Raw genomic sequence first — 10541 nt, forward strand, 5'->3', positions numbered from 1 at the left:
TCGTATAGGTCATACTGTTTACACAGTATCCCAGTGGCCTAAGACACTGGACTCCTAAGCAATGGATTGTGAGTTCTAGTCTTTTCTGAAGGGGATGAGAGCAGAGTGGCGCAGCGGAAGCGTTCTGGGCCCATAACCCAGAGGGCGATGGATCGAAACATCCTCTGCTAAACAGTTTATTTTAAGTGCGAACAACATTTTTAAAAAATGTGTCGTTTCATGGGCATGTCTCAGTGCCATTATATATATTTTTTTACCTCTTCCAACAGTTCGTACAGGTCATACTGTTTACACAGTATCCCAGTGGCCTAAGATACTGGACTCCTAAGCCAAAGATTTTGAGTTCTAGTCTTTTCTGAAGTGGCTGAGAGCAGAGTGGCGCAGCGGAAGCGTGCTGGGCCCATAACCCAGAGGTCGATGGATCGAAACCATCCTCTGCTAAACAGTTTATTTTAAGTGCGAACAACATTTTAAAAAAATGTGTCGTTTCATGGGCATAATGTCTCAGTGCCATTATAATTTTTTTTGTTACCTCTTCCAACAGTTCGTATAGGTCATACTGTTTACACAGTATCCCAGTGGCCTAAGATACTGGACTCCTAAGCCAAAGATTTTGAGTTCTAGTCTTTTCTGAAGTGGCTGAGAGCAGAGTGGCGCAGCGGAAGCGTGCTGGGCCCATAACCCAGAGGTCGATTGATCGAAACCATCCTCTGCTAAACAGTTTATTTTAAGTGCGAACAACATTTTTAAAAAATGTGTCGTTTCATGGGCATGTCTCAGTGCCATTATATATTTTTTTTTACCTCTTCCAACAGTTCGTATAGGTCATACTGTTTACACAGTATCCCAGTGGCCTAAGATACTGGACTCCTAAGCCAAAGATTTTGAGTTCTAGTCTTTTCTGAAGTGGCTGAGAGCAGAGTGGCACAGCGGAAGCGTGCTGGGCCCATAACCCAGAGGTCGATGGATCGAAACCATCCTCTGCTAAACAGTTCTTTTTAAGTGCGAACAACATTTTTTAAAAATGTGTCGTTTCATGGGCATAATGTCTCAGTGCCATTATAATTTTTTTTTACCTCTTCCAACAGTTCGTATAGGTCATACTGTTTACACAGTATCCCAGTGGCCTAAGATACTGGACTCCTCAGCCAAAGATTTTGAGTTCTAGTCTTTTCTGAAGTGGCTGAGAGCAGAGTGGCGCAGCGGAAGCGTGCTGTGCCGATAACCCAGAGGTCGATGAATCGAAACCATCCTCTGCTAAACAGTTTATTTTAAGTGAGAACAACATTTTTAAAAAATGTGTCGTTTCATGGGCATGTCTCAGTGCCATTATATATATTTTTTTACCTCTTCCAACAGTTTGTATAGGTCATACTTTTTACACAGTATCCCAGTGGCCTAAGATACTGGACTCCTAAGCCAAAGATTTTGAGTTCTAGTCTTTTCTGAAGTGGCTGAGAGCAGAGTGGCACAGCGGAAGCGTGCTGGGCCCATAACCCAGAAGTCGATGGATCGAAACCATCCTCTGCTAAACAGATTATTTTCAAAAATGAAACGCAAACAGAAATTAGAAAGCTAAATTTCATTTGCGTGTCTCAGTGCTATCCAGTACACATTGTTTTTACTGCTTCTATCAGTTCGTACTATTTGCAAAAGGTAGACAGTACCCCTAATGGATAAGGCACTGACCTCCTAAGCCAGGGATTGTGGGTTCAAGTTCCATCTGGGGTGGATGGAAGCAGAGTGGCGCAGCGGAAGCGTGCTGGGCCCATAACCCAGAGGTCGATGGATTGAAACCATCCTCTGCTAAACAGTTTATTTTAAGTGCGAACAACATTTTTAAAAAATGTGTCGTTTCATGGGCATAATGTCTCAGTGCCATTATAAAAATTTTTTACCTCTTCCAACAGTTCGTATAGGTCATACTGTTTACACAGTATCCCAGTGGCCTAAGAAACTAGACTCCTAAGCCATGGATTGTGAGTTCTAGTCTTTTCTAAAGTGGCTGAGAGCAGAGTGGCGCAGCGGAAGCGTGCTGGGCCCATAACCCAGAGGTCGATGGATCAAAACCATCCTCTGCTAAATAGTTTATTTTAAGTGCGAACAACATCTTAAAAAAATGTGTCGTTTCATGGGCATAATGTCTCAGTGCCATTATAATTTGTTTTTTACCTCTTCCAACAGTTCGTATAGGTCATACTGTTTAAAAAGTATCCCAGTGGCCTAAGATACTGGACTCCTAAGCCATGGATTGTGAGTTCTAGTCTTTTCTGAAGTGGCTTAGAGCAGAGTGGCGCAGTGGAAGCGTGCTGGGCCCATAACCCAGAGGTCGATGGATCGGAACCATCCTCTGCTAAACAGTTTATTTTAAGTGCGAACAACATTTTTTAAAATGTGTCGTTTCATGGGCATGTCCCAGTGCCATTATATATATTTTTTTACCTCTTCCAACAGTTCGTATAGGTCATACTGTTTACACAGTATCCCAGTGGCCTAAGACACTGGACTCCTAAGCAATGGATTGTGAGTTCTAGTCTTTTCTGAAGGTGATGAGAGCAGAGTGGCGCAGCAGAAGCGTGCTGGGCCCATAACCCAGAGGTCGATAGATCGAAACCATCCTCTGCTAAACAGTTTATTTTAAGTGCGAACAACATTTTTAAAAAATGTGTCGTTTCATGGGCATGTCTCAGTGCCATTATATATATTTTTTTACCTCTTCCAAAAGTTCGTATAGGTCATACTGTTTACACAGTATCCCAGTGGCCTAAGATACTGGACTCCTAAGCCAAAGATTTTGAGTTCTAGTCATTTCTGAAGTGGCTGAGAGCAGAGTGGCGCAGCGGAAGCGTGCAGGGCCCATAACCCAGAGGTCGATGGATCGAAACCATCCTCTGCTAAACAGATTATTTTCAAAAATGAAACGCAAACAGAAATTAGAAAGCTAAATTTCATTTGCGTGTCTCAGTGCTATCCAGTACACATTGATTTTACTGCTTGTATCAGTTCGTACTATTTGCAAAAGGTAGACAGTGCCCCAGTGGCCTAATGGATAAGGCATTGGCCTCCTACGCAAGGGATTGTGGGTTCAAGTCCCGTCTGGGGTGGATGGAAGCAGAGTAGAGCAGCGGAAGCGTGCTGGGCCCATAACCCAGAGGTCGATGGATCGAAACCATCCTCTGCTAAACAGTTTATTTTAAGTGCGAACAACATTTTAAAAAAATTTGTCATTTCATGGGCATAATGTCTCAGTGCCATTATAATTTTTTTTTACCTCTTCCAACAGTTCGTATAGGTCATACTGTTTACACAGTATCCCAGTGGCCTAAGATACTGGACTCCTAAGCCATGGATTGTGAGTTCTAGTCTTTTCTGAAGTGGCTGAGAGCAGAGTGGCGCAGCGGAAGCGTGCTGGGCCCATAACCCAGAGGTCGATGGATCGAAACCATCCTCTGCTAAACAGTTTATTTTAAGTGCGAACAACATTTTTAAAAAATGTGTCGTTTCATGGGCATAATGTCTCAGTGCCATTATATATATTTTTTTACCTCTTCCAACAGTTCGTATAGGTCATACTGTTTACACAGTATCCCAGTGGCCTAAGATACTGGACTCCTAAGCCATGGATTGTGAGTTCTAGTCTTTTCTGAAGTGGCTGAGAGCAGAGTGGCGCAGCGGAAGCGTGCTTGGCCCATAACCCAGAGGTTGATGGATCGAAACCATCCTCTGCTAAACAGTTCATTTTAAGTGCGAACAACATTTTTAAAAAATGTGTCGTTTCATGGGCATGTCTCAGTGCCATTATATTTTTTTTTTTACCTCTTCCAACAGTTCGTATAGGTCATACTGTTTACACAGTATCCCAGTGGCCTAAGATACTGGACTCCTAAGCCATGGATTGTGAGTTCTAGTCTTTTCTGAAGTGGCTGAGAGCAGAGTGGCGTAGCGGAAGCGTGCTAGGCCCATAACCCAGAGGTCGATGGATCGAAACCATCCTCTGCTAAACAGTTTATTTTAAGTGCGAACAACATTTTTTTTAAATGTGTCGTTTCATGGGCATGTCTCAGTGCCATTATATATATTTTTTTACCTCTTCCAAAAGTTAGTATAGGTCATACTGTTTACACAGTATCCCAGTGGCCTAAGACACTGGACTCCTAAGCAATGGATTGTGAGTTCTAGTCTTTTCTGAAGGTGATGAGAGCAGAGTGGCGCAGCGGAAGCGTGCTGGGCCCATAACCCAGAGGTCGATGGATCGAAACTCATCCTCTGCTAAACAGTTTATTTTAAGTGCGAATGACATTTTTAAAAAATGTGTCGTTTCATGGGCATAATGTCTCAGTGCCATTATAATTTTTTTTTACCTCTTCCAACAGTTCGTATAGGTCATACTGTTTACACAGTATCCCAGTGGCCTAAGACACTGGACTCCTAAGCCAAAGATTTTGAGTTCTAGTCTTTTCTGAAGTGGCTGAGAGCAGAGTGGCACAGCGGAAGCGTGCTGGACCCATAACACAGAGGTCGATGGATCGAAACCATCCTCTGCTAAACAGATTATTTTCAAAAATGAAACGCAAACAGAAATTAGAAAGTTACATTTCATTTGCGTGTCTCAGTGCTATCCAGTACACATTGTTTTTACTGCTTGTATCAGTTCGTACTATTTGCAAAAGGTAGACAGTGCCCCAGTGGCCTAATGGATAAGGCATTGGCCTCCTAAGCCAGGGATTGTGGGTTAAAGTCCCGTCTGGGGTGGATGGAAGCAGAGTAGAGCAGCGGAAGCGTGCTGGGCCCATAACCCAGAGGTCGATGGATCGAAACCATCCTCTGCTAAACAGTTTATTTTAAGTGCGAACAACATTTTAAAAAAATTTGTCGTTTCATGGGCATAATGTCTCAGTGCCATTATATATATTTTTTTACCTCTTCCAACAGTTCGTATAGGTCATACTGTTTACACAGTATCCCAGTGGCCTAAGATACTGGACTCCTAAGCCATGGATTGTGAGTTCTAGTCTTTTCTGAAGTGGCTGAGAGCAGAGTGGCGCAGCGGAAGCGTGCTGGGCCCATAACCCAGAGGTCGATGGATCGAAACCATCCTCTGCTAAACAGTTTATTTTAAGTGCGAACAACATTTTTAAAAAATGTGTCGTTTCATGGGCATGTCTCAGTGCCATTATATATATTTTTTACCTCTTCCAACAGTTCGTATAGGTCATACTGTTTACACAGTATCCCAGTGGCCTAAGATACTGGACTCCTAAGCCATGGATTGTGAGTTCTAGTCTTTTCTGAAGTGGATGAGAGCAGAGTGGCGCAGCGGAAGCGAGCTGGGCCCATAACCCAGAGGTCGATGGATCGAAACCATCCTCTGCTAAACAGTTCATTTTAAGTGCGAACAACATTTTTTTTAAATGTGTCGCTTCATGGGCATGTCTCAGTGCCATTATAAATTTTTTTTTACCTCTTCCAACAGTTCGTATAGGTCATACTGTTTACACAGTATCCCAGTGGCCTAAGATACTGGACTCCTAAGCCATGGATTGTGAGTTCTAGTCTTTTCTGAAGTGGATGAGAGCAGAGTGGCGCAGCGGAAGCGTGCTGGGCCCATAACCCAGAGGTCGATGGATCGAAACCATCCTCTGCTAAACAGTTCTTTTTAAGTGCGAACAACATTTTTAAAAAATGTGTCGTTTCATGGGCATGTCTCAGTGCCATTATAATTTTTTTTTTACCTCTTCCAACAGTTCGTATAGGTCATACTGTTTACACAGTATCCCAGTGGCCTAAGACACTGAACTCCTAAGCCAAAAATTTTGAGTTCTAGTCTTTTCTGAAGTGGCTGAGAGCAGAGTGGCGCAGCGGAAGCGTGCTGGGCCCATAACCCAGAGGTCGATGGATCGAAACCATCCTCTGCTAAACAGTTTATTTTAAATGCGAACAACATTTTTTTTAAATGTGTCGTTTCATGGGCATGTCTCAGTGCCATTATATATATTTTTTTACCTCTTCCAACAGTTCGTATAGGTCATACTGTTTACACAGTTTCCCAGTGGCCTAAGATACTGGACTCCTAAGCCATGGATTGTGAGTTCTAGTCTTTTCTGAAGTGGCTGAGAGCAGAGTGGCGCAGCGCAAGCGTGCTGGGCCCATAACCCAGAGGTCGATGGATCGAAACCATCCTCTTCTAAACAGTTTATTTTAAGTGCGAACAACATTTTTTTTAAATGTGTCGCTTCATGGGCATGTCTCAGTGCCATTATATATTTTTTTTTACCTCTTCCAACAGTTCGTATAGGTCATACTGTTTACACAGTATCCAGTGGCCTAAGATACTGGACTCCTAAGCCATGGATTGTGAGTTCTAGTCTTTTCTGGAGTGGATGAGAGCAGAGTGGCGCAGCGGAAGCGTGCTGGGCCCATAACCCAGAGGTCGATGGATCGAAACCATCCTCTGCTAAACAGTTCTTTTTAAGTGCGAACAACATTTTAAAAAAATGTGTCGTTTCATGGGCATGTCTCAGTGCCATTATATATTTTTTTTTACCTCTTCCAACAGTTCGTATAGGTCATACTGTTTACACAGTATCCCAGTGGCCTAAGATACTGGACTCCTAAGCCATGGATTGTGAGTTCTAGTCTTTTCTGAAGTGGATGTGAGCAGAGTGGCGCAGCGGAAGCGTGCTGGGCCCGTAACCCAGAGGTCGATGGATCGTAACCATCCTCTGCTAAACAGTTCTTTTTAAGTGCGAACAACATTTTTTTTAAATGTGTCGTTTCATGGGCATGTCTCAGTGCCATTATAATTTTTTTTTTACCTCTTCCAACAGTTCGTATAGGTCATACTGTTTACACAGTATCCCAGTGGCCTAAGACACTGGACTCCTAAGCAATGGATTGTGAGTTCTAGTCTTTTCTGAAGGGGATGAGAGCAGAGTGGCGCAGCGGAAGCGTTCTGGGCCCATAACCCAGAGGGCGATGGATCGAAACATCCTCTGCTAAACAGTTTATTTTAAGTGCGAACAACATTTTTAAAAAATGTGTCGTTTCATGGGCATGTCTCAGTGCCATTATATATATTTTTTTACCTCTTCCAACAGTTCGTACAGGTCATACTGTTTACACAGTATCCCAGTGGCCTAAGATACTGGACTCCTAAGCCAAAGATTTTGAGTTCTAGTCTTTTCTGAAGTGGCTGAGAGCAGAGTGGCGCAGCGGAAGCGTGCTGGGCCCATAACCCAGAGGTCGATGGATCGAAACCATCCTCTGCTAAACAGTTTATTTTAAGTGCGAACAACATTTTAAAAAAATGTGTCGTTTCATGGGCATAATGTCTCAGTGCCATTATAATTTTTTTTGTTACCTCTTCCAACAGTTCGTATAGGTCATACTGTTTACACAGTATCCCAGTGGCCTAAGATACTGGACTCCTAAGCCATGGATTGTGAGTTCTAGTCTTTTCTGAAGTGGCTGAGAGCAGAGTGGCGCAGCGGAAGCGTGCTGGGCCCATAACCCAGAGGTCGATTGATCGAAACCATCCTCTGCTAAACAGTTTATTTTAAGTGCGAACAACATTTTTAAAAAATGTGTCGTTTCATGGGCATGTCTCAGTGCCATTATATATTTTTTTTTACCTCTTCCAACAGTTCGTATAGGTCATACTGTTTACACAGTATCCCAGTGGCCTAAGATACTGGACTCCTAAGCCAAAGATTTTGAGTTCTAGTCTTTTCTGAAGTGGCTGAGAGCAGAGTGGCACAGCGGAAGCGTGCTGGGCCCATAACCCAGAGGTCGATGGATCGAAACCATCCTCTGCTAAACAGTTCTTTTTAAGTGCGAACAACATTTTTAAAAAATGTGTCGTTTCATGGGCATAATGTCTCAGTGCCATTATAATTTTTTTTTACCTCTTCCAACAGTTCGTATAGGTCATACTGTTTACACAGTATCCCAGTGGCCTAAGATACTGGACTCCTCAGCCAAAGATTTTGAGTTCTAGTCTTTTCTGAAGTGGCTGAGAGCAGAGTGGCGCAGCGGAAGCGTGCTGTGCCGATAACCCAGAGGTCGATGAATCGAAACCATCCTCTGCTAAACAGTTTATTTTAAGTGAGAACAACATTTTTAAAAAATGTGTCGTTTCATGGGCATGTCTCAGTGCCATTATATATATTTTTTTACCTCTTCCAACAGTTTGTATAGGTCATACTTTTTACACAGTATCCCAGTGGCCTAAGATACTGGACTCCTAAGCCAAAGATTTTGAGTTCTAGTCTTTTCTGAAGTGGCTGAGAGCAGAGTGGCACAGCGGAAGCGTGCTGGGCCCATAACCCAGAAGTCGATGGATCGAAACCATCCTCTGCTAAACAGATTATTTTCAAAAATGAAACGCAAACAGAAATTAGAAAGCTAAATTTCATTTGCGTGTCTCAGTGCTATCCAGTACACATTGTTTTTACTGCTTCTATCAGTTCGTACTATTTGCAAAAGGTAGACAGTACCCCTAATGGATAAGGCACTGACCTCCTAAGCCAGGGATTGTGGGTTCAAGTTCCATCTGGGGTGGATGGAAGCAGAGTGGCGCAGCGGAAGCGTGCTGGGCCCATAACCCAGAGGTCGATGGATTGAAACCATCCTCTGCTAAACAGTTTATTTTAAGTGCGAACAACATTTTTAAAAAATGTGTCGTTTCATGGGCATAATGTCTCAGTGCCATTATAAAATTTTTTTACCTCTTCCAACAGTTCGTATAGGTCATACTGTTTACACAGTATCCCAGTGGCCTAAGAAACTGGACTCCTAAGCCATGGATTGTGAGTTCTAGTCTTTTCTAAAGTGGCTGAGAGCAGAGTGGCGCAGCGGAAGCGTGCTGGGCCTATAACCCAGAGGTCGATGGATCGAAACCATCCTCTGCTAAACAGTTTATTTTAAGTGCGAACAACATTTTTTAAAAATGTGTCGTTTCATGGGCATGTCTCAGTGCCATTATATATATTTTTTTACCTCTTCCAACAGTTCGTATAGGTCATACTGTTTACACAGTATCCCTGTGGCCTAAGATACTGGACTCCTAAGCCAAAGATTTTGAGTTCTAGTCTTTTCTGAAGTGCCTGAGAGCAGAGTGGCGCAGCGGAAGCGTGCTGGGCCCATAACCCAGAGGTCAATGGATCGAAACCATCCTCTGCTAAACAGATTATTTTCAAAAATGAAACGCAAACAGAAATTAGAAAGCTAAATTTCATTTGCGTGTCTCAGTGCTATCCAGTACACATTGTTTTTACTGCTTCTATCAGTTCGTACTATTTGCAAAAGGTAGAAAGTGCCACAGTGGCCTAATGGATAATGCACTGGCCTCCTAAGCCAGGGATTGTGGGTTCAAGTCCCATCTGGGGTGGATGGAAGCAGAGTGGTGCAGCGGAAGCGTGCTGGGCCCATAACCCAGAGGTCGATGGATCGAAACCATCCTCTGCTAAACAGTTTATTTTAAGTGCGAACAACATTTTTAAAAAATGTGTCGTTTCATGGGCATGTCTCAGTGCCATTATATATATTTTTTTACCTCTTCCAACAGTTCGTATAGGTCATACTGTTTACACAGTATCCCAGTGGCCTAAGATACTGGACTCCTAAGCCATGGATTGTGAGTTCTAGTCTTTTCTGAAGTGGCTGAGAGCAGAGTGGCGCAGCGGAAGCGTGCTGGGCCCATAACCCAGAGGTCGATGGATCGAAACCATCCTCTGCTAAACAGTTCATTTTAAGTGCGAACAATTTTTTTTTTAAATGTGTCGTTTCATGGGCATGTCTCAGTGCCATTATAATTTTTTTTTTACCTCTTCCAACAGTTCGTATAGGTCATACTGTTTACACAGTATCCCAGTGGCCTAAGACACTGGACTCCTAAGCCATGGATTGTGAGTTCTAGTCTTTCTGAAGTGGCTGAGAGCAGAGTGGCGCAGCGGAAGCGTGCTGGTCCCATAACCCAGAGTTCGATAGATCGAAACCATCCTCTGCTAAACAGTTTATTTTAAGTGCGAACAACATTTTTAAAAAATGTGTCGTTTCATGGGCATAATGTCTCAGTGCCATTATATATATTTTTTTACCTCTTCCAACAGTTCGTATAGGTCATACTGTTTACACAGTATCCCAGTGGCCTAAGATACTGGACTCCTAAGCCAAAGATTTTGAGTTCTAGTCTTTTCTGAAGTGCCTGAGAGCAGAGTGGCGCAGCGGAAGCGTGCTGGGCCCATAACCCAGAGGTCAATGGATCGAAACCATCCTCTGCTAAACAGATTATTTTCAAAAATGAAACGCAAACAGAAATTAGAAAGCTAAATTTAATTTGCGTGTCTCAGTGCTATCCAGTACACATTGTTTTTACTGCTTCTATCAGTTCGTACTATTTGCAAAAGGTAGACAGTGCCACAGTGGCCTAATGGATAATGCACTGGCCTCCTAAGCCAGGGATTGTGGGTTCAAGTCCCATCTGGGGTGGATGGAAGCAGAGTGGTGCAGCGGAAGCGTGCTGGGCCCATAACCCAGAGGTC

The 10541-nt window shown here is 43.2% G+C and overlaps 2 non-coding genes across 2 annotated transcripts; both read left to right on the plus strand.

Annotated features, from left to right (window-relative positions):
* The first annotated feature begins 4679 nt into the window (after positions 1–4679).
* Positions 4680–4752, plus strand: trnar-ccu (transfer RNA arginine (anticodon CCU)). The gene has a single exon. It is a non-coding gene; the product is annotated as a tRNA-Arg (tRNA).
* Positions 4753–8838: 4086 nt separating this feature from the next.
* On the plus strand, positions 8839–8910 carry trnai-uau (transfer RNA isoleucine (anticodon UAU)). The gene has a single exon. It is a non-coding gene; the product is annotated as a tRNA-Ile (tRNA).
* The last annotated feature ends 1631 nt before the right edge of the window (positions 8911–10541 follow it).

The sequence above is a fragment of the Oncorhynchus clarkii genome, chromosome 7 (assembly GCF_045791955.1).
Source record: "Oncorhynchus clarkii lewisi isolate Uvic-CL-2024 chromosome 7, UVic_Ocla_1.0, whole genome shotgun sequence".
NCBI classification, from domain to species: domain Eukaryota; kingdom Metazoa; phylum Chordata; class Actinopteri; order Salmoniformes; family Salmonidae; genus Oncorhynchus; species Oncorhynchus clarkii.